The sequence below is a fragment of the Hypanus sabinus genome, chromosome 30, assembly GCF_030144855.1.
Source record: "Hypanus sabinus isolate sHypSab1 chromosome 30, sHypSab1.hap1, whole genome shotgun sequence".
Taxonomy (NCBI): domain Eukaryota; kingdom Metazoa; phylum Chordata; class Chondrichthyes; order Myliobatiformes; family Dasyatidae; genus Hypanus; species Hypanus sabinus.
The window spans coordinates 40,796,743-40,819,136 of record NC_082735.1 but is presented as its reverse complement, the minus strand read 5'-3'; the positions used below and the strand labels follow the sequence as shown (position 1 = coordinate 40,819,136).

At 40.2% G+C, this 22,394-nt stretch overlaps 1 protein-coding gene across 7 annotated transcripts in view; it reads left to right on the top strand.

Annotated features, from left to right (window-relative positions):
- The window catches only part of LOC132383606 (transcription factor HIVEP3), a 764,495-nt gene that overhangs the window by 408,065 nt on the left and 334,036 nt on the right, over window positions 1–22,394 (top strand). For all 7 annotated transcript variants that reach the window (XM_059954798.1, XM_059954801.1, XM_059954802.1 and 4 more), the window contains one exon: window positions 14,188–14,274. The gene's annotated coding sequence lies outside the window, so the exon portion shown is untranslated. The remainder of the gene's footprint in view (window positions 1–14,187; window positions 14,275–22,394) is intronic.

The window sequence follows — 22,394 nt, the reverse complement described above, 5'->3', positions numbered from 1 at the left end:
AAGCAGGTTCAGTTCTGTGAGTTTCCTCCAAGTGCTCTGGTTTCCTCCCACATTCCAAAAGACATATGGGTTAGTAGGTTAATTGGTCACATGGGTGTAATTGGATGGTGCGCAATTGTTGGGCTGGAAGGGTGTTACCATGCTGTCTTTTTAAATAAAATGAAATAATATTGTAAATTTAAAAGGGTATTGAGAAGGGAATGTTTGTTGGACTGTGGGGTAGGATGTACAGAATTGGACTTATTAGGTTGTACAGGCATAATAGGCCAAGTATCCATTTTTAATGCTGTGTTATACAATGCCATTTTAATCAAATATTTTCCCAGATGAGTTGTGAGACACCATAAAAATAACGTCCTTAGTCTGGGAAATTAGCAGCGTGTAGTTTCCCAGTGATCAATGAATTCCTCTCCCCTACTGAACCTCATTGTCAGATGTCCTCATGCAAATATCATATTGGACTTTCATTAAAGTGGGGGTCTGATACTTTGAATAAGGCTGGTTTTGAATAAAATCTGTAGCAAATATATCTTTAATGTAACACCAAGTGTGATGCATTTCCTGTTCTGGGTCATATGTAGCTTTAAACATGTCCGTTTTTTTACTCAATTGGGCTTTCTTAATGGAAAAAAAAATTATGCAGCCGGAAGATCGAAGCCACAGTGTTTCGCTGTCAATATTCAGGTTGAGTATGTATGTTCTATTTTTACTCACTGTCTGTGAACCAGTTTCCTGTTTATATTCAATAACTGGTGGGCGTTCATTTTACCTGTGGCTGATCCCCAACCATAGACCATTTCCGAACAGCTATTTTTAAATACTTCCTGAAATGCAAAACATTATCTCATCCTCTTATCAGATTTGCAGAAGGGAAATGAGAATGGTGCAATGCCTCTGCTTCCCACCAATAGGTATCTACCATATAATCTACCAGCGCTTGCCTAAACCCCAACAGATGCTTGACAGTTTAGGTCTTTCTTGGAGTTTAGATGAATGATTATTGACCTTATTCAAACGTACATGTTTCTCAGAAGATAGACAAGGTAGATGTAGAGATGTTTCTGCATGTGAGAGTCACCAGCAAGGATTTATAATTACAAAGTCATTTACTAGGGTTCATAATTAAAACAGAAGTGTATCAGAGGGTAGTGCATCTTTTAGAGAGTGGTAAAGACCATATCATTAGATATATTGAAGCTGGCAATCAAATCAGAATCAGGCTTAACATCTTTGACATATGTTGGGAAATTTGTTGTTTTGCAGTAGCAGTATAGTGCAATATATAAAAAAATTGCAATTGCAGTAAAAATTATATATGTAAAAAATTAAATGTAATGTAAAAAAGAGTAAGAATGGTGAGATAGGGCTTTATAGGTTGGTTCATTGTCTGTTCAGAAATCTGATGATATGGGAGAAGGAGCTGTTCCTAAAACATTGAGTAGAAGTCTTCAGGCTTCTGTACCTCTTTTTTGATGGTAGCAATGAGAAAAGGGCATGTATTGGGTGATGGAGTTCTTAATAATGGATGCTGCCTTCTTGAGCGTAGCCTCTTGTAGGTGTCTTCTATGCTGGGGCAGCTAGTGCTTATGATGGAACTGGCTAAGTTTACAACCCTTTGCAGCTCTTTCTGATCCTGTGTAATGGCTCTTCCATACCAGTCAGTGGTGCAACCAGTTAGACATTTGCTAGAGTATTAGGTCACATACCAAATCTCCTCAAACTCCTAATGAAATACAGCCACTGTTGTATCTTTGTAACTGTGTCAATATGTTGGGCCCAGGATAGATCGCTGGAGATGTTGACACCCAGAAAATGGGTAAGGTATCTGAATGATTAAGGAATTGAGTGTTATGGGGAACTAGCACAGAAGGGGGGAGTTGTTGAGACCACCATAGATTGGTCATGACCATATTGAACTGTGGGGCAAGCTTGGGGGCCTGGTGACCAACCCCTACTCCTATTTCCTTGTGTTCCTGTAAACCCAAGTTACTGCTGCTAGAAGTACAATATAGTAGACACAATTTTTGCCATTAAAATAATTCCTGTCAGTGCATCAACCATTCAACATCTCACTACATTAAGGAAGTCCTGAGGTGCTAATTTCCTCAAGTGCTGGACACTTTGTGCCAATTATTTATTTATTATTGACCATAAGAAAGTGGGAACCAGAGGAAGGAACTTGTTTTCTCAAGCCTGTCCTGCTGTTCACTGTAATCATGACTATCCGCAGCAAAACCCTAACAAATCTATTTCCTCTCTAAATAGCCCCAGTGATCATGCCTCCTTAACCCTCTGGGTTACAGTTTAGATTTGCCAGAATAGATCCTCCTCCCCTCTGGTGTTTTCTCCCATTAAGCTCTAAAAACTTTGTTGAATAGCTGAACATAGGTGGCACAACATAGGCCATTGTTGTATAATTGCCATAAATGAATTGGTGTTCTGGCATCAGTATTACAGTATGTATTTGATAAGTGTGAAAGATGTTTAAAAAAAGGGGGACTGCAGTGAGCAATCAGGGTGTCTGTTATATCATTTGTTAAAAAAGTTGATCACTAATATTGAATTATTCCCAGGCATTCTATTACTCTCTGCATTTTTCATTTTTTTAAGTTTATATTGTCTATCCTACCTCAATGTCAATTTACACTGGTTAGTGCTGTGGCCTCCCATTCTAGTTCAATTCTGCCGTCCGATGTTGTCTGTGTGGAATTTACAAGCGTGTAGTAGTCTGTACCCTATTGAAGGCTCATAGGTTAATTGGCTGCAGTATGTTCTTTCTTGCTTTCTCAGACACCCTACCCCCCCACTCCCAAAGCCTGGAATTGCTGCCCTAACTGAGGCAGGATGCAAATGGTTTATTCCAGGCACATCACAGATAGCTCACTCCCAAAGCCTGGAATCGCTGCCTGAGGTTCACCCACAGTCGCACTAACTGAGGCAGGGTGCAGATAATCTATTCCAGACGTATCTCAGACAGCCCACCCCCAAAGCCTGGTTTAGGCTTTACCAGCTGTCAAACCTGTTGATTCATTTTAGATTCTTTAAATATCTCTATTTTAAAACTACAGCAAAATCTTCAAACAATATTTTATTCAAATGTAAAGATTATTAAATAATTAAAACCATTAAATGGAAGCAAAATAATTTACATTAACAGTAATTTATCTTTTTCTTCACTTCATAATGCAGAGGCCTACAATTGCAGGAAGATCAATAGTGTCTCAGAACCCATACTGGATCAAGCCTGGCACAGATTCTGGAATTGATCCCACAGTGGTGCCTCACAGCTGTAGATACCCAAGTTTAGTCTTGGTCCAGGGTGGGTGTCAAAATGTGGTTTCCTTTGGGTCTCTAGCTTCTTCCCACATCCCAAAGACGTGTAGGCTGATAGGTGACCTGGCCATTATAAATCACTCACAGTGTGTGGATGAGAGATAGAATCTGAGGGCTGGAGGTTGTTGAAAAGAATAAAGAAAATGAAACTTGTGTAAAATCAGTGAATGATAGTCATAGAATCCCATAGCATAGAAGTGACCTTTCAGACCATCTGCTTCATTCCAATCAATATTCCTACCTAAGCTAGTCCACATTTGGCTCAGGTACCTCTAAAACTTTCCAACCACAAACCTCTCCAAGTACCTTTCAAGTTGGTCTGGACCTGGTGGAGCAAAGGGCCTTTCTCTGTGCTGTGTGTGTATGATGTTGTTTGGTAAGAATCCCATTAGGATAGTGAGCTGATAGGTTTGATGGATGATACCAGTTAGAACCCACAGTGAAAGTTAGCAGAAAGCAGTGCAGTTGGACATTTAAGAAGGGAGATTTGGGTGAGTGGCAAAGTGTGGACTGAAGGCATGGAAATGAAGGATTGGATATGACATTGATAAATTTTTGATCCTGACTGCATTATGCAATTAGATTACAGCCTTTAGGCAGCTTCTGCTATCTACAGTTATTTATAATAACTATTCAAATTTTAAGTATTTCTTGAGGGAAGTGCATTAGCTTCATTTTAGATTAACGTTGGCTGCTCTCTGCTCTTGAAGTAGAAAGCAGACTTTCGTGTGCTGGGAATCTTTAACGCCAGATGAAAGTCACACAAGACAGGAACCTGACCGAGTAAATGCGAGATGAAGATAGAACCTGCAGCCCCTTCCTGTGAAGGTCTTCAGGCAAGGCCTGTCGCAATAGATCAGTAGCAGTCCTACAGAGGTGAACAGATGAGATTCATGACTTTCTTGTTGCTTTCTATGGGGGAGAACTGTATCCCTCTGTAAATCTGAGTTCAGCTTATTGCTTTTCATTCATCTTTCTGACCTTTCCTTATTTTCTGCATTTGCTTTTAATGGTGGGATGGGGGGAGGTGCTAAATGAAACATAGCTCAGGATTGTAGTACATAAGAAACTTACCAACTGGTATTTGTGAAAATCTTTGCCTACAACCATCAAGCTCCTGAACCAGCATTGTTAACTTGACTCACCTCAATTCTGAACTAATTCCACAACCACTGGACCCACTTTCAATGACTCTACAACTCATATTCTTAGTATTATTTATTTGTTTATGTTTATTTATTTATTATTTTAATTTGAACATAAGTTGTTGGTCAGTTTTTGTTTGTATGTGTTTTTTCTTTGATTCTATTGTATTTCTTTGCTCTGCTGTGAATAGCTGCAATAAAATGAAGCTCAGGGTAGTTTATGGTGATAATAAATTTACTTCAAACTTTGAACTTTGACTCTCCTCTCCCAGCTAAACTATTTATCATTACGGAGCATAGTCAAAACAGAGACTATAGATGGCCAGAATCTGACCAATAGTCCTGAACCTGCAGATGACAGCCCACCACTAAATCAAAAGTTGTAGTTCAAACTCCACACCAGGTTCTCAGTATAATATGCAGATTAATACTTTACCACAGACCTGAACACATTACTTCAGGCTTCCATTAATCTCAGACCCTGCTTGTCCTGGCTAACATATTGAATTCAGCATATAACCTCCTCACTGTTTGTAGAACCTTGTTGAGCAGAGACTGGGCACCTGCATTTTCCCACGGAACAAGTGACATAAGGCTGAAATTTCTGCTGCGGGGATGAAAATTATTCCTGTTTGGAAATGTATTTCTACTCAGAGGCTGCTGCAGCCTGTGTGTCCAGGGAGCATCTTAAATTATATGACTTTATGGAAAATGCTAAATTAGTTTATTATTGTCACATGTACTAAGAAATGTATTGAATCAAAAAACTTAATATATTTATGAATAATCATTAAGATTGATTAATACAACTAAAAATAGCTTTTTCACAGCTTGAATCTGCAACCGTATTTTTAATTACTGGAAATAATTAGGAAAATAACCATTTGCTCTTTACATTCAGGTGCAATAATAAGTTTCTTGCAATTCCTAAAAAAATTCAAAAGACTTTATAAACCGCTAATTAATGTCCATGTGGTGAAAGAAGATGGTTTAATTTTTGGAACTTCCTCAAAAAGGTCTGAAAATGAGGTCAATTAGTGGAAATGGGACTTTATTCTTGGTCATGAAACTTGGCCTTTTCTCCTTGGAGCGACAGAGGATGAGAGATGACCTGATAGAGGTGTATAAGATGATGAGAAGCATTGATCATGTGGATAATCAGAGGCTTTTTCCCAGGGCTGAAATGGTTGCCTCAAGAGGACATAGATTTAAGGTGCTGGGGACTAGGTATAGAGGAGATGTCAGGGGTAAGTTTTTTACTCAGAGAGTGTTGAGTGCGTGAAATGGGCTGCTGGCAACAGTGGTGGAGGCGGAAATGATAGGGTCTTTTAAGAGGCTTTTAATAGGTACATGGAGCTTAGAAAAATAGAAGGCTATGGGTAAGCCTAGTAATTTCTAAGGTAGGGGCATGTTTGACACAACTTTGTGGGCCAAAGGGCCTGTATTGTGCTGTAGGTTTTCTATGTTTCTATGTTGGTTCTGGAAGAAAGGATAGCATGGTGGTATAGTTACGGCAACAGTATTCCAGATTCCCCCCACCATATCATGAATGAAAATTATGTTAATTAAATACATCTGAGGAAAAAAGACAAACATCAGAAACTCCTTGATTACTATAAAACACTGCTATCTCACCAACAGATGCATGAACGTAGTTGACTGTTAATTGCTCTGACACACCACTCAGTTCAGGAGTAACAAGATTTGACAGTAAATACAGATCTTGTGGATGATGCCATCATCCAGAGAAGGAATTAGAAAGTAAATCTTCTCTGTAAAAGGTTTTCAAAACATTTATCTATCAGATTAAAAGGTGAAGATAACTGGTTTAGGGAACTTTGGTTTTCAAGAGTTACTGAGGCCTTATTTAAGAAAAAATAGAGGTGGATAGCAGGTATGGGCTGGTAGAAACAAATGAGGTACCTATGGTGTATAAGAAATACAACAGAACACTTAACAAAGAAATCAGGAGGGCTAAAAAAAGACGTGAGATTGCCCTAGTAGACAAGAAGAAGGGGAATCCCAAGGAATTCTACAGATATGTTAATAGCAAAAGGATTGCAAAGAACTAAATAGGTCCTCTGAAATATCAGTATTGGAAATGTGCATGGAGCCAAAAGAGATGGGGAAGATTTTAAATGGATTTTTTGCATCTTATTTACTCAGGAAACGGACACAGAATTTATAGAAGTGAGGCAAAGCAACAGCGAGGCCAGGAACCTTATATAGAGGAGGGGATGTTTGCTGATTTGAGACAAATAAGTGTGGATAAATCCCCAGGGCTTGACAAGGTGTTGTCTCGCACCCCGTGGGAGGCAAGTAGTGAAACTGCAGGGGCCCTAGCAGAGATGTTCCAAGTTCAAGAAAGGCTCTAAAAATAAACAAAGAAATTATAGGCTGCTGAGTCTGACATCAGTAGTGGGAAAGTTATTGCAAGGTTTATGAGTATTTGGAAAGAGATGGACTGATTAAGAATAGTCAGCATGGCTTTGTGCGTGTATCCTTGAATGTATTGTAATACCTGCCAATCTGTAACCGTGCTGCGTTTACCTATGTTATTCTGTATACCGCATCCATTCAATTATTACACCCTCAAGCCTGTATCTGTAACCCTTTTTGATTCTGTTCCCATGTTATGCTTAACTCATCCCACTGACTGCAATTTTGCCCTTCCTGACAATCTCACTTCAGACTGACTTCGCTTGTATACCAACTGCCCCAATGTCAGCCCTATCTTTACCATTCCCAACACCCTGCCAAATTAGTTTAAACCCTCCACGACAGCTCTAGCAAACCTGCCTGCAAGGATGTTGACACATAAAAATGCTAGAGGAACTCAGCAGGCCAGGCAGTATCTATGGAAAAGAGTATAGTTGACATTTCTATCTCGGGTCTCGGCCTAAAACATCCACTGTCTTCTTTTCCATAAATGCTGCCTGGCTTACAAAGCTCTCTTAATAAATCTTTTCTCTGCTGATTTGACCAAAAAAAGATGTTTCTGCTGCTTAAAGCTCTTGAACTGTGGTGCAGAGAGTTAACAATTGTGGGTCTCAGTTCAAAGTAGAATTCAAGGTAATTGGACATAAGGGGGAGAAGTGAGGCACCTTGGCTGAGTTGTGCTTAATCGTCTTGCCTAACAGAAATCTACAATATCAGCCTTGGAACATTTCACTTAACCCACCCCTCCACCTTCAAGACGATTTGTCTTGTGGGGGTTGGGGGGTGGATTTGCTGGGAAAGGAATTTCCGTCTGGGTTGTCTCCAGCCCCTTGGCATGAACATTGAATTCTCCAACTTCCAGTAATTCCCTCCCCCTCCCTTCCCCCATTCCAGTTTCACTCTGCCTCCTCCTCCAGCTGCCGATCACCTCCCTCATGGTTCTACCTTCTACTACACAGTGCTTTTTCACCTTACATTCCTTCTTCACCTGTCCTGCCTATCCCCTCCCTGTTTCCCCTCCCCCACCCCTTGATCTTTCCCCTTACTGGTTTTTCATCGAACACCTACCAGCCTTCTCCTTCCCACCCTCCCCCCACCTTCTTTATAGGGCCCCTGCCCCCTCCCTCTTCAGTCCTGATGAAGGGTCTCGGCCCAAAACGTTGACTGAACAATTTTTCAGTCTGATCAACATTACAATGTATGACATTGATGTCAACATAGTGATGTCAAGATCCCACAGGAAATAATGATCATAAAATCTTTTATTTTTGTCTTGTCTGAGGAGTAAATATGGTTCAAACCAGTTGACATAAGCTGGTTGAAGCAGCATTCAGAGGAGACATTCTATTTTGATGAGTTCTTCTTCAATAATTTATCTTTTATAAAAAGTAATGATGTAAAACTCTGAAATAACACTTTAAGAAGGATTCTTTCGTAATGAGAAATTCGAACACCATACGGTTGTACTTATGCAGGTCGCTATTCATTTCCTGTTGGTTCCCAACTTCTCCCGAGTAAATATTGATCAAGGGGAAACTATACTCCCTCTGAGACTGAAATGGTTCTTTCAGTAGAGCAGGGGTTCCCAATTTTTTTAAGCTATGGACCCCTACCATTCACCGAAGGATCTGTGGACCCCAGGTTGGGAACCCCTGCAATAGAGGAGCAAGAGAGTGCAGGTGTTGGAATCCGGAGCCACAAACATTAGATAATAGAACAGAACAGTTCAGGAACACAGCCATGATGTTTCAAGTTAATTCAACTGTTAATGAAATGCCTAACTAAGCTAATACCTTATACTTACACAATGCACTGCACAGTCATGTAGCTTTTCCCCAGATGCTCTGGTTTCCTCCCAAAGTTCAAAGACGTAACGGGTGGCTTAATTGGTCATTATAAATTGTCCCATGATTAGGTTAGGATTAAAATGGGGTTGCTGGGGCAACACTGCTTGTATGGTTGGAAGGGCCTACTCCATGCTGTATCGCTAAATAAAAAAAAGGAAATAAAATCTAAGAGCATCTTAAACTCTTTTTTTCACTCTACATGTTAAAGCAGACATCATATTTTGGTTCTTTAAGGCAGCTTATTGGACACAGTATGTGATTTCAATCATGGTTAAGACATCTCTTGATCAAGTGAGTTTCAGAGGAGAGTGGGCCGTGACTACAAGGATGACACAGACATTATTTTCCATTAAAAATAAGGTTACTGAAGACTAAACTAGACACATAGACATCTGGAAAGTAATCTTTTAGCTTTGTATGGAAAGAGTTTGTGAATGAAATTGCAACAATACTTAGATTTTCCACCTATTCATTATTTGCAGTAGAAAATCAACAATAATATGCTGAAATGGTGAAGGAAAATTCACTGAGGTGCTAAAAATGTGGAAACAAAGAGGAAAATAGATGTAGATGCAGAAGGTCTATCAGCATATGGAGAAAGAGGGAGAGTTATATATGCCCATCTTTCTTGCAGCAGTCTACAAACATTAGATTTAGCATTAAAGGTGCTGTCCAAGCCTTCTGCAGAAGAACATCAAATGAGGAGCACACTTTTCGTCATTTAGTTGTGACCTATTGTCCTGTGTCTCTCAGCTTGTTAAGCAAATGCAGTTCCTCTATTTTAATATTGGCATGCTTGAGTTCAAATCACTCCATGACTTTCAAAGTTCAAAATAAATTTATTATCAAAGTACATATATGTCAATGTTGTCCTATTCTCTGAATCCTCTAACTGTCTTTGAACCTCAAACCCACCACAAGATCTCCATGCTCCTCCATATCTAGCCTCTTGTCTATCTGTAGCTATCTATATTTTTGATGGCCACATCATCAGCAATTGAGGCCTTAAGCTGTGGAACTTCTTAGCCTTCCTCCTTTTACCCTCCCATCATGTCACTGCTTATGTCCAAGCACTTTTGGTCACTCATCCCGATATCTCTGCTTGACCATCTGTCCGTTATCATTTTTGTGAAGCACCTATTGCCATAAAATACTCTACTTAATGAAACTTTATGGATTTCAAGCATCCTTAAGTCTTAACAAAATGTCAGCAGTTACCACACGCACTTGCTTCTAGCCGAGAGTGTGATGTCAATAGTGAGAGCGTCCACTTCCTACACTTAACCACATCCTGGGGTTTTCTTTGTCATTGTGATAAAGGCTAAATATTGCACAAAGCTGCTAAATTTAGATTGCCTCCTGCTGATTCTGACTTGCGTGGGCCACGGGCAGGGATGTGAATGGGCGTTGTGAAATGCCATTTTTGGTTTCTCACTTCCACTGTGTGATATACAGTATTAGACAGCTCGCCGGTTGAATAGGCGTTCCTGCCCCCCCCCCCCCCTTTCTTTTGAAACCCAGAACCAGTTATGTTTCCTAACTGAGAAAGGGAGAAGCAGAAAAATATCAAGCATGGTTTATTTTTTGCTAACCTCGCACACCACCTCTGCCAGATAACATGGTAGCACAGAGGTTAAAGCAACGCCATTACAGCTCAGGGTGTTGAAGTTCGGAGTTCAATCTTGGTGTTCTTTTTAAGGAGATTGTACATCCTCCCCATGGAGTGTATGGATTTCCTACTGGTGTGCTGCATTCCTCTCACATTCCAAGGACATACCAATTAGTAGGTTAATTGGTAATTGTAAATTTTCCTGTGATTGAGCTAGTGTTAAATTGGGGTTGCTGGCGGTGCAGCTCGAAGGCTGGATGTGCTGACTCCATTCTGGATGTCGAAATAAATAAATAAATAATCATTTGAAGACTATCATTGTTGCGGAATAAATAAGCATTCTTTGGTCAGTATGAAGGACAGAAATAGCGAAAGACATTGCTGAGCATATGGGACCATGGACTGGTAACAATGGATCATTGGATGAGTGTCAGCCTAGCACCAAATTCTGATTCTGAGATCACCTCCATGAATGAAGTGGCCTTTCCATCCAAGGCTATCTTTGTTTTTCTTCTCTATGTCTTCCCTTACTTCATAGAATCATAGATCAGCTCTCATCTTCCATCACTCCAAGGAGAAAAGACCAAGTTCACTCAACATATTCTCATAAGGCATGCTCTCCAATCCAGGCAACATCCTTGTAAATCTCTGCACCCTTTGTAGAGTATCCACATCCTTCCTGTAGTGAGGTGACTAGAACTGAACACAGTACTCCAAGTGGGGTCTAACTAAGGTCTTATATAGCTTTAACATTACCTCATAGCTCTTGAACTCAATCCCATGGTTGATGAAGGCCATCACACCATACACATTCTTAACAACACTGTCAACCTGCGCAGCAGCATTTACTGTCCTATGGACACTGACCCCAAGATCTCACTGATCCTCTACACTGCCAAGAGTCTTACCATTAATGTTATATTCTGTCTTCAGAAAAGACCTACCAAAATGAACCACTTCACACTCATCTGGGTTGTACTTCATCTGCCACTTCTCAGCCCAGTTCTGCATCCTATCGATGTCGTGCTGTAACCTCTGACAACCCTCCAGACTATACACAACACCCCCAACCTTTGTGTTATCAGCAAACTTACTAACTCACCTTTCTACTTCTTCCTTTATAAAGATCACAAAGAGGAGGGAGTCCCAGAACAGATCCCTGCGGAACATCACTGGTCACCATCCTCCATGCAGAATATGAACTATCTACAACCACCCTTTGCCTTCTGTGGCAAGCCAATTCTGGATCCACAAGGCAAGGTCTCTTTAGATCCTATGCCTCATTTCTAATTCATTTTCAAATTGCTAACTCCCTGAGAGTAGAGTGACTGGGATGGTTAAAGTCATACCTCACACAAAGAAAGATGGTTGTGGTTGTTGGAAGTCAATCATTCCAGCACCACATCAAGTGTTCTTTGGGGCAGATCTCTACATTAACATCTTTTGAAGTCTGATGATATTCCCTGGATAATCAGAATTACTTGGTTTGCTTCCTTCACAGTGAACATAGAATATACAACAGTACAGAAGAGGAGAAGGGCCTTCAGCCCTCTGTGTTGTTCTAAACTAATTTAAAAAGTAATTAAATGCTTAACAAAACTAATCCCTTCAAAGTTTAAAGTAAATTTATAATCTAAGTATGTATATGTCACCATATACTACCCTCAGATTCATTTTCTTGCAGGCAATCATGGTAGAACAAAGAAATATAGTATCAATGATAAACCACGAAAACTGGCAAGCAACAAATCTACAAAAGAAGACAAACTATACAAACACAAAAAATCCAAATAATGCTGAGAACATATATTGTAGAGTGAGTCCATAAGTCTATAGGTTGTATTCTGCTACAAACTGTCCATATCACTCTGGTCTCTATATGTGCCAATCTAAAAGCTTCTTAAATGCCTCTATGTGTCTGCCTCCACCACCAGCTGTGACAAAACACATGAGGCACCCAGAATTCCTTGTACTCCCTCCCCCCCACTTTAAATGCATGATCTCTACTGTTAGACATTTCAATCCGGGGAAAATGCTGTTTGTCTACTCATAATCTTATAAATCTCTACCAGATCTCCCCACAGCTCCAGAGAAAACAACCAAGCCTGCCCAACCTCTCGTTATAGCACTTGCCCCGTTATGCAGGCAGCGTCCTTGTAAACCTCCTGTGCACCCTTCACATCCTTCCTATAATTGGGTGACTAGAATTGAATGCAATATTCTAGATGTGACCTGACTAGAGTTTTATAAAGCTGCTGCATAATTTCCTGACTGTTGACCTCAGTGCCATATGCCATTGTTAGCTCATTGTTACATTATTTGTCAACTCACTGCATTGGAGCCAATGACGAGTGGCCACTGGAAAAGCCTGAAAGGATCCCTGTGTATAGTTAGTGACTCACTGACTGAGATCTATTATTTTAACACCACGAACACCCATACTTAACCTGGACATTTGATATCATGAAGATCTTGTATTAACTATTGCACAAAGTTAATCAATCAAAGGGAGCCCAATGCAAGTCAAGTTAAGCTCATTATGATGTGCACAAGTGGTCATTGTAAATTGTTCCGTGATTGCTCTGGTGCTAATTTGGGGGCTTGCTGGGTGGTGTGGCTCAAAGGGCTGTAAACCTCTGTTTTGCACTGTATCTACAAATAAATAAATAAATAAATAGATGTACAGTGAGGTACATGTACAATGAAAACCTTTTTTTTGTGAGAGATTCACTGGCATGTAGATACAGAGAAGGCACACAATATAAGCTGGAATCAGATTCAGTTTTGTTATCACTGACAGTCTGTTGTGAAATTTGTTGTTTTGTGGCAGTAGTACATTGCAAGGCATAGAAATATACAATGCCACAATAAAATTAAAATAACTTGTAGTAATCTACATAAATTATTCATAAATATTATTATACATCAATTATACCAAGACAGTCAAGAAAGAGAAAAAAAGGCAAAACTTCGGAGCAAAAAAAATGACATAATCCTTTGTTGTGGAAGGGGTGGAATTTAATTTTCAATTTACCTTATTAAAAGTTTGTTTTTCATGGTGTTTACTTCCATTTAACTTCTCTTTCTTTAAAAGGCTGCCTATTTTAAGTGTGGCCCAGAGTAGAAACCTTGTAATATTTTACCTCCTTAAAGATGCTCCATAAATGCAGTTCAGGAACATCAGAAAATGACCATTTACCTCCTCAACCCTTCTCTTTCCCTGACACTGTGGTTCATTGTTGGTGTAACTCCAAAATGTCTTTGGTCCATAATTAGTGAATAATTTTGGCCAATTTGGTGTTAGTAACATGTTGGAAACCCATTTAGAGTTGCTATCTCAGTGCCTTAAAGTGGAAATTTGTGGAAAATTAGTCTGATGGAGCTGACCATGACTGGGGGAGTGCAGTACTACAGAGGCCCTGGGAGTGGATCATTTTTAGCTGCAGCACCTGGCCATCTCTCAGCCCAGAACATAATGATAGCAATTGAAACACTGAGGCAATAAAATGAAGGAAGTTGAGAAACAGTTATACAGTATATGTCACTAATAAGGTGAAGTTAATTCTGCTGAGATTTGCAACAAATCTTTTGGATTAGTGGAGAGAACTTTAAAAAAAATTGCACTTTTAATCTTAAGGGTATAAGAATGTGATGACTGTCTTTTGAAGAATCTACTTCGAGTTTAGGGGAATTTGCTGAGAGATCTCCAGGAGAATGCCTGCTTTGTGATCTTGCAACAAGAATGGTAGAGATATTTTATTCCAGTATTGACAACAAACACTTAATGATATTGTGTTTTTTTCTGTATCCACAGCCAAAGCATGAAATCTGAATGACTGTTAAGGATCCCATGCACGGAAAAAGAGAATAAGTCTGTATGAATTACAGGATAAACCAAAAGGTAAGTACATTCTACACTGGTTTTTATTGACTCCTGATGATGCGTTGGGTCACCAGCCTTGGAGGAATGTCTTTTTCTGTATTTCTGTATTGGAATCTAATGAATTGCACTGTCGCTGGTCAAAAATTGCCTGCTGGTTTTTGTCTATTGCAAAGCTAGTGTCTTACTCTGTTGACTGTACTTTTTTCCATAGATGCAACAGCATTTTGTGTGTGTTACTTTGATTTCCAGCATTTGGAGATTTTTTCTTGTGGTGTTTTACTCTTGTGTTTTTCATTGATAGAGAGATACCCATGTATTAATGTGCACATGGTTCTCTGCTCTAACTGGGGAGTGCTAGGATTTTGATCTGAATTGAATTGACTTTATTTAATATATCCTTCACATACGTGAGGAGTAAAAATCTTTATGTTACATCTCTGTCTGAATGTTCAAATTATAGTTATTTGTAATAAATAGTATGTGCAGTAAGATATACAACAGAACAGTCAATATAGCTTAGAAATACAATTGTGTCAGCATGAATTAATCAGTCTGATGGCCTGTTGGTCCTGGCTTTAATGCTGCAGTGCCATTTCCTGAATGGTAGCAGCTGGAACCGTTCGTGGCTGGGATGACTCGGGACTCCAATGATCTTTCAGGCCCTTTTTACGCACCTGTCACTGTAAGTGTCCTGAATAGTGGGAAGTTCACATCCACAGCTGGGCTGTCTGCACCTGTCAATCAAGATTTCTGTTGCAGCTAGCAATATTGGGAACGTTATTTCAACTGCAGAGCACAGAATCATTGAGGTATGTGAGTATGTTGTTAAAGGAAGTGATGAGCATTGGAAATGGAAGGTTTCATATTGGGATTATTGATGCAACTAGGGAGTTCTGGAAATTTTATTGTCTCTAATTTCATGGAAATTATCCTACTGAAGTTGAGAGTGCAGTTAGTGCCTTAATCTTCCCATTCCACGGATGTCTTTGTGCATTTTGTATGTTCTCTCTGTGTTTCTGTGGGTTTCATTTGAATGCTCTGATTGCCTTCCATCCTGAAGATGTAATGGTAGGTTAATTGGCTATTGAAAAATACCACTTAGTTGTGGGTAAGTGGTAAAATAAAAGGAAGGGAGAGAATAAATTGTAAAAAGCAAGCAGCTGGAACAGCTCAGCAGGTCAATTAGCATCTGTAGAGGCAAATGGATGATCTTTTATGAGGGAATAAGTTGCAAAATTTCAAGAAAATAAGGACAATGGTCCTTTGGGGATTGTTCTGCTGGGAGCTGAATAGAAGAGCCAAATATGTTTGCGTTTTGTAAAAGCTCTTTGATAGTGATATTGTCACATTTCAATGTGACCTCAAAGGAAAGTGATTAACTCATGTTTCAATTCTCTCTCATTTCAGAACTTTGTAACACTCACAGTTACATTGCTCATTGTAGAAGTAGGCACACTGGAGAAATGGATGAGCTATGCACTGGGTTTTGTGAAACTGAGTTGAATTATAATCAGAGCTGACACAGAGAAGTCTTTAATGAGAATACTTATGGTCCTACGATTAATGTTAAATGCCTCTACCAAATACAGCGGAAGAGGACTTATGCTTTCCAGCATCACAAAATTGCTGATAGGTTTGTTGGATATATGAGGTTTTCTTCTCTCTCTCCCTCTCCATCTCCTGCTTCCTCTCTTTCTTTCCCTCTCTTTGTCCCTCCCTTCCACTCTGTTTGGCAGCTAGAGAATTAACATTGTAGTTAATTATTTCTTCTAGACTGAAATAATCTATAGTTCTGGTATATTAACGAATAAAATTTTACAGAAGCAAAAACCTTCCAGATGCTATTTAGTCATATTGTCTTACATAATCTTCTAACACATTTTTATATTAACAAATCAAAGATATTTGAACTGCTCTTGCCAGCACATTTGAGAACTTGCATTCTTGATCAAATGAATGAAATAAGAAAGAAGTGCTTAAGCAGTTATTTAGGTTGCTTCAGCCTTAATTCAGGAACAGCCAGGTATTAATATTCAGACTTGAGAGTGCTCAAGAATTTACTCCAAAGACCTCTCAAAACCTTGGAGCCTGACCAATCCCTTAAGCCCTGTTTCCTTCCTCACATTTCTCAATAGCACCAGCCCAAGATAAGTGCATGCACCCTTCTGTACTCTATCACCCACCTCCATCCTGAAACAATCCTCTGCATTGGGGAAATATGTCCACTCAGAACATCACACAAAAAGTGTTAGAAGAACTCAGCAGGTCAGGCAGCATCTATGCAGGGAAATGAACTACTGGTATTTCAGGCCGAGACCCGTTATCAGGACTGGAGTCTCACAGTGCTGATCAAGGGTCTCGGTCCCAAACATCAGCTGTTCATTTCCCTCTATGGATGCTGCCTGATCTGCTGAGTTCTTCTAGAATTTTAAGTGTGCTGCTCCAGATTTCCAGCACCTGTAGAATCTCTTGTGTCTTCAGACCCCTTCAGAGTTGTCATCATATGAGAACTGAAGTTTAATTTCTGGAACACCACTGCAAGCAGTCTCATAGAAAAGAAAGAGGGCATTAAGAAAATATATCTGTTATAATTATGTGGCTGTTTGGTTGCAGTTGTGAATGATCCAATTCAGTGATTGAGTATGTTCTCATTTTCTGATTGGCCTGTGAAGTTGGGGCCACTGATTGTATGGTTGGCATATTTGGAGGCAGTGGTCATGTAATTGAGCCAGGAGGGATACATTTAACTTGAGTTGACAGCCCAAGTCGTCTGTGGAAACTGTTGGAGACATATGTCAAGAACTGGTTGCTAAAACTTTGTTTTACATCCATTCACACAGCTACTTCTTGCACATAATCAACAGCAAAAGAGAGAACAAACTTCAAGACACCACACCGAACATGGGTAACTGTAGCCTTGTACATTCCATTTGTTGGGATACGCACAGTTAAAGCAGTAATTGACTTTGATCTCGATTTGAAGAAATGTTGAAGATATAAAATGCTTTTATTAAAGGGAAAGTAATGGGGCTGTGATCTGATAATTATGATCTCACCGTGAGGTAGAAGCATTGACAATTTTCTGGCATGACATTCCCATTTTCTTGATATGTGTCCTTGGCAGTTCTTTAATAAATCCATTGTTGCAATGAGCCAGTCTGGAGTTCTGGTATGGTACAGTGTCTATTGCTATATTCAACAACTTCAGCAGACCAGAGTCTGATATACTGTCTGCCCAGGAGTGTTGGACAACATGAGGCTGGCCAGATTGGCAGTAAAATGGTGGGGAGGGGGGGCTTCAGATGATGTATAGACTGTATGTTCTGCAGGCTCAGAATACATATTGCTCAACCTTGATTATGTTCTTCATATGCTTCACAGTGATCTCATTTCCAAAGTACTTCATTGACGTCCTGAGATTGTGAAAGACATGATATAAATTGAAATCTGAATTTTCCTTTTATTATGAGAAAGTAACTCCTTTCACATACATAATATTACCCTGTGGGATATTCCCTAGTAATGCATGTGATGCACTGGAAAGTAATTAGATCATAAGACCATAAGAATTAGGACATTTGGCCCATTGAGTCTACACTACCATTCCATCATGGCTGATCCTGTTTTCCTCTCCTCAGCCTCATTCCCTGGGCTTCTCCCTAAAACCTTTGATGCCAAGTCCAATCAAGAACCTATCAAGCTCTGTTGTAAATACATCCAATGACCTGGCCTATGGTAACAAATTCTACAAATTCACGGCTCTCTGGCTAAGGAAATTTCTCCTCATCCCTGTTTTAAATTGACACCCCTCTATACTAAGGCTGTGCTCACTGGTCCTGGACTCCTCCACAATAGGAAACATCCTTTCTACATCTACTCTGTCTAGGCCTTTCAACATTCAAAAGGTTTCAATGAGATCCCCTCTCATCCTTTTAAATTCCAGGGAATACAGACCCAGTGCCATCTAATATTCCTTGTATGACAACCCTTTCATTCCTGGATTTATCCTTGTGAACCTCCTCTGAACCCATTGTAATGTCAGCACATCCTTTCTTAGATGAGGAGCCCAAAACTTCACAGTACTCAAGATGCCTTATAAAGCCTCAGCATCTTATCCCTGCTCTTATATTCTAGACTTCTTGAAGTGAATGCTCACATTGCATTTGCCTTCCTCACCACCAACTCAACCCCAAGTTAACCTTTAGGGTGTTCTGCACAATTCTTTGTATGAAAGCAGTTTGGAGGGGGGGAAGAATCCTGCTTTCTTATTTTCAATAAAAGGCACAAATCTATTACCCTTTGATAGATGTGTTGATCAGTGTTACCAGGAGATTTATCTTGATGTGATTCTCTTGTGTAATGTCACACAACTGAGGTCATCATTCCCACACAAAGGTAAGAAAAGATGAATCAAAGAATGGGGATTGTACTGAGGAAGCTGTTCTGCATGTCAAGGCTCCACTGGCTCTCTGTGTGTATATTTTGCAAAAGTAAAATGCAAATAAATGCAGATATGATGGAAGACAATAATGTTAGCACTAAGAATGCTTTGCAGGATAGGTGCTGAAGTTAACAACAGTGGGAAGTAATTTCTCAATCACCATGTCATTTTGCTAACATGCCAATTGATGCAAGACATCAAGACATCAAAAGTTATATCTTTAACATTTCTTCAAATTGAGATTAAATTAGAGCTTGCAGGAAGAATTCATCCACTCTATTTGTTTAACCACTGGAATTGGGAGAAATCCCTGTGTCCACAGCACACCCTGATTTACAGTATGTGTGCAGTGTATGGTATGCACCCTCTGCTGGTGGTGTGGGGAGGTAATAAGGCCACAAGATATAGGAGCAGAATTAGGCCATTTGGCCCATTGCATCTGCCCCACCATTTCATCATGGCTAATCCAATCTTCCTCTCAGCTCCAATTTACTGCCTTCTTCCTGTATCTTTTCATGCCTTTGCCAATCAAGAATCTATCAACCTCTATCTTAAATGATCATCATCTCTGCATTGCAGTGTTCTTTTCCAATCAATTCAGGCAAACTCCTCCCTCATGCTCTATAATTCTCTTTGCTCCAGTGTAATACAAATACATCTGACTTTAGCTTCTCCGCAGATTTCAGGGTGAATTTGATCATATTATGATCACTTACCCCTATGTGTTCTTTTACCTTATGATCTCTAAACAATTCTGGTTCATTGGACAACACCCAATCCAGGATACCTGATCCTCTAGTCGGCTCAACCATGAGGTGCTCTAAATAGTCATCTCATAGGCACTCTAAAAATTCCTCCTCCTGTAGAATCACAGAACCATAGAACATTACAGCACAGAAACAGGTCTTTTGGCCCTTCTTGGCTGTGCCGAACCATTTTTCTGCCTAGTCCCTCCTCTCATCCATATACCTGCCCAAGTTTTTCTTAAATGTCAAGAGTGAGCCCGCTTTCACCACTTCATCTGGCAGCTCATTCCACACTCCCACCACTCTCTGCGTGAAGAAGCCCCCCCCCCAATGTTCCCTTTAAACTTTTCCCCCTTCACCCTTAACCCATGACCTCTGTTTTTTCCTCCCCTGGCCTCAGTGGAAAAAGCCTGCTTGCATTCACTCTATCTATACCCATCATAATTTTATACACCTCTATCAAATCACCCCTCATTCTCCTACGCTCCAGGAAATAAAGTCCTAACCTATTCAATCTTTCTCTGTAACTCAGTTTCTCAAGTCACAGTAACATCCTTGTAAACCTTCTCTGCACTCTTTCAACCTTATTAATATCCTTCCTGTAACTAGGTGACCAAAACTGCACACAATACTCCAAATTCGGTCTCACCAATGTCTTATACAACCTGACCATTAAATTCCAACTCTTATACTCAATACTTTGATTTATAAAGGACAATGTACCAAAAGCTTTCTTTACAACACTATCTTCTTGTGAAGCCACTTTTAGGGAATTATGTATCTGTACTCCCAGATCCCTCTGTTCTACTGCACTCCTCAGTGTCCTACCATTTACCTTGTATGTTCTACCTTGGTTTGACCTTCCGAAGTGCAATACCTCACACTTGTCCACATTAAACTCCATCTGCCATTTTTCAGCCCATTCCTCCAATTGTTCCAAATCCCTCTGCAAGCTTTGAAAACCTTCCTCACAGCCCACTACACCTCCAATCTTTGTGTCATCAGCAAATCTGCTGATCCAATTTGCCACATTATCATCCAGATCATTGATATAGATGACAAATAACAATGGACCCAGCACTAATCCCTGTGGCACACCACTTGTCACAGGCCTCCGCTCAGAGAAGCAATCCTCCACTACCACTCTCTGACTTCTTCCATTGAGCCAATGTCTAATCCAATTTACTACCTCTCCATGTATACCTAGCGATTGAATCTTCCTAACTAATCTCCCATGCGGGACCTTGTCAAAGGCCTTACTGAAGTCCATGTATACAACATCCACTGCCTTCCCTTCATCCACTTTCCTGGTAACTTCCTCGAAAAACTCTAATAGATTGGTTAAGCATGACCTACCATGCACAAAGCCATGCTGACTTTTTCTAATAAGTCCCTGTCTATCCAAATACTTGTAGATTCTATCTCTTGGTATTCCTTCCAATAATTTACCTACTACCGATGTCAAATTTACCAGCCTATAATTTCCCGGCTTACTTTTTGAGCCTTCTTTAAACAACAGAATGTAACCCTCTGGGTCGCCTCAGGCTCGCTCAGCTCGTTCTCGTCTAGGGGGAGCAGCCTTCGGCCCCGCCAAACTGGGTAATCAGCTGGTGTGGATGCTGTGTGATGTCCCCGCCTCGCCCAAAACCAGACAGTACACCATAAGCGATTAAATGAGTACAATTTATAAAGGTTACTATAACTAAGTGATTAATAACGATACAGTATATATGAAGAGAAAATTAAAGAAAAGGCACCAAACTTATCAAAGTCCAAACCACTTCGTGCACAGCCGTTGGAGCTCAATTTCTGAAGTCTTCTGGCCACCATTCGATCCCCTCCGAACTCCTCGACTTGCAGCTCAGGACCCTCCGAACTCCTCGGACTCTCCAAACAGCTCAGGACTCTCCGAGTGGTCAACCAAGCACATCTAACTTCATCCCCCACCCCCCCCATCCTCGGAGAATCTCCCGGCCTCAGACCCCCCTTTGGGGTCCGATCCTCGCCCAGCTTAGAGCATTGCGTCCTCTCTCTCGACCCCCTCGCGCCGATCTGCCCAAAAGCCCGTCAACAAAAGCTTACAGACTCAGAAGAAAGAACATTAATCCCCATTTGGTTTACAAAGGAATACCATTCTCGTTATCAGTAAATTAGCATTCCTGCTAGTTAACAAAAGGAAACCCTTTCCCAACAGTAACAAAGAAAAAAAAGAAACCCCCTTTACAGGAACAACATGAGCTATCCTTCAATCCTCTGGCACCTGACTCGTGGACACCGACATTTTAAATATTTCTGCCAGGGCCCCTGCAATTTCAACACTAGTCTCCTTCAAGGTTCGAGGGAATACCCTGTCAGGTCCAGGGGATTTATCTACTCTGGTTTGCCTCAAGACATCAAGCACCTCCTCCTCTTTAATCTGTATAAGTTCCATGACCTCCCTGCTTGTTTGCCTTGTTTCCACAGATTCCATTCCAGTTTTCTTAGTAAATACAGATGCAAAAAACCCATTTAATATCACTCCCATTTCTTTTGGTTCCATACATAGCTGACCACTCTGATAATCCAGCACTTACATGATTTTCCCAAAGTTCCTGCATATTGAAACCCCCCATGACTATTGTAACATTGCCCTTTTGGCATGCATTTTTTTTTAATCTCCTGTTGTAATTTGTAGGCCACATCCTTACTATTGTTTGGGAGTCTGGATACAACTCCCATCAGGGTCTTTTTACTCTTGTGTTTCCTTAGCTCTATCCACAATGATTCAACACCTTTCAACCCTATGTCTCCTCTTTTTAATGATTTGATTTCATTTTTTACCAACAGATCAATGCTGTCCCATCTGCCTACCTTCCTAAAGAAGGTTTAAGATGATGGATACAGTACCAGTCAAGTGGATTGCATTGTCCTGTATGAAATTAAAGATGAATATTACAGCACAGTACAGGTTC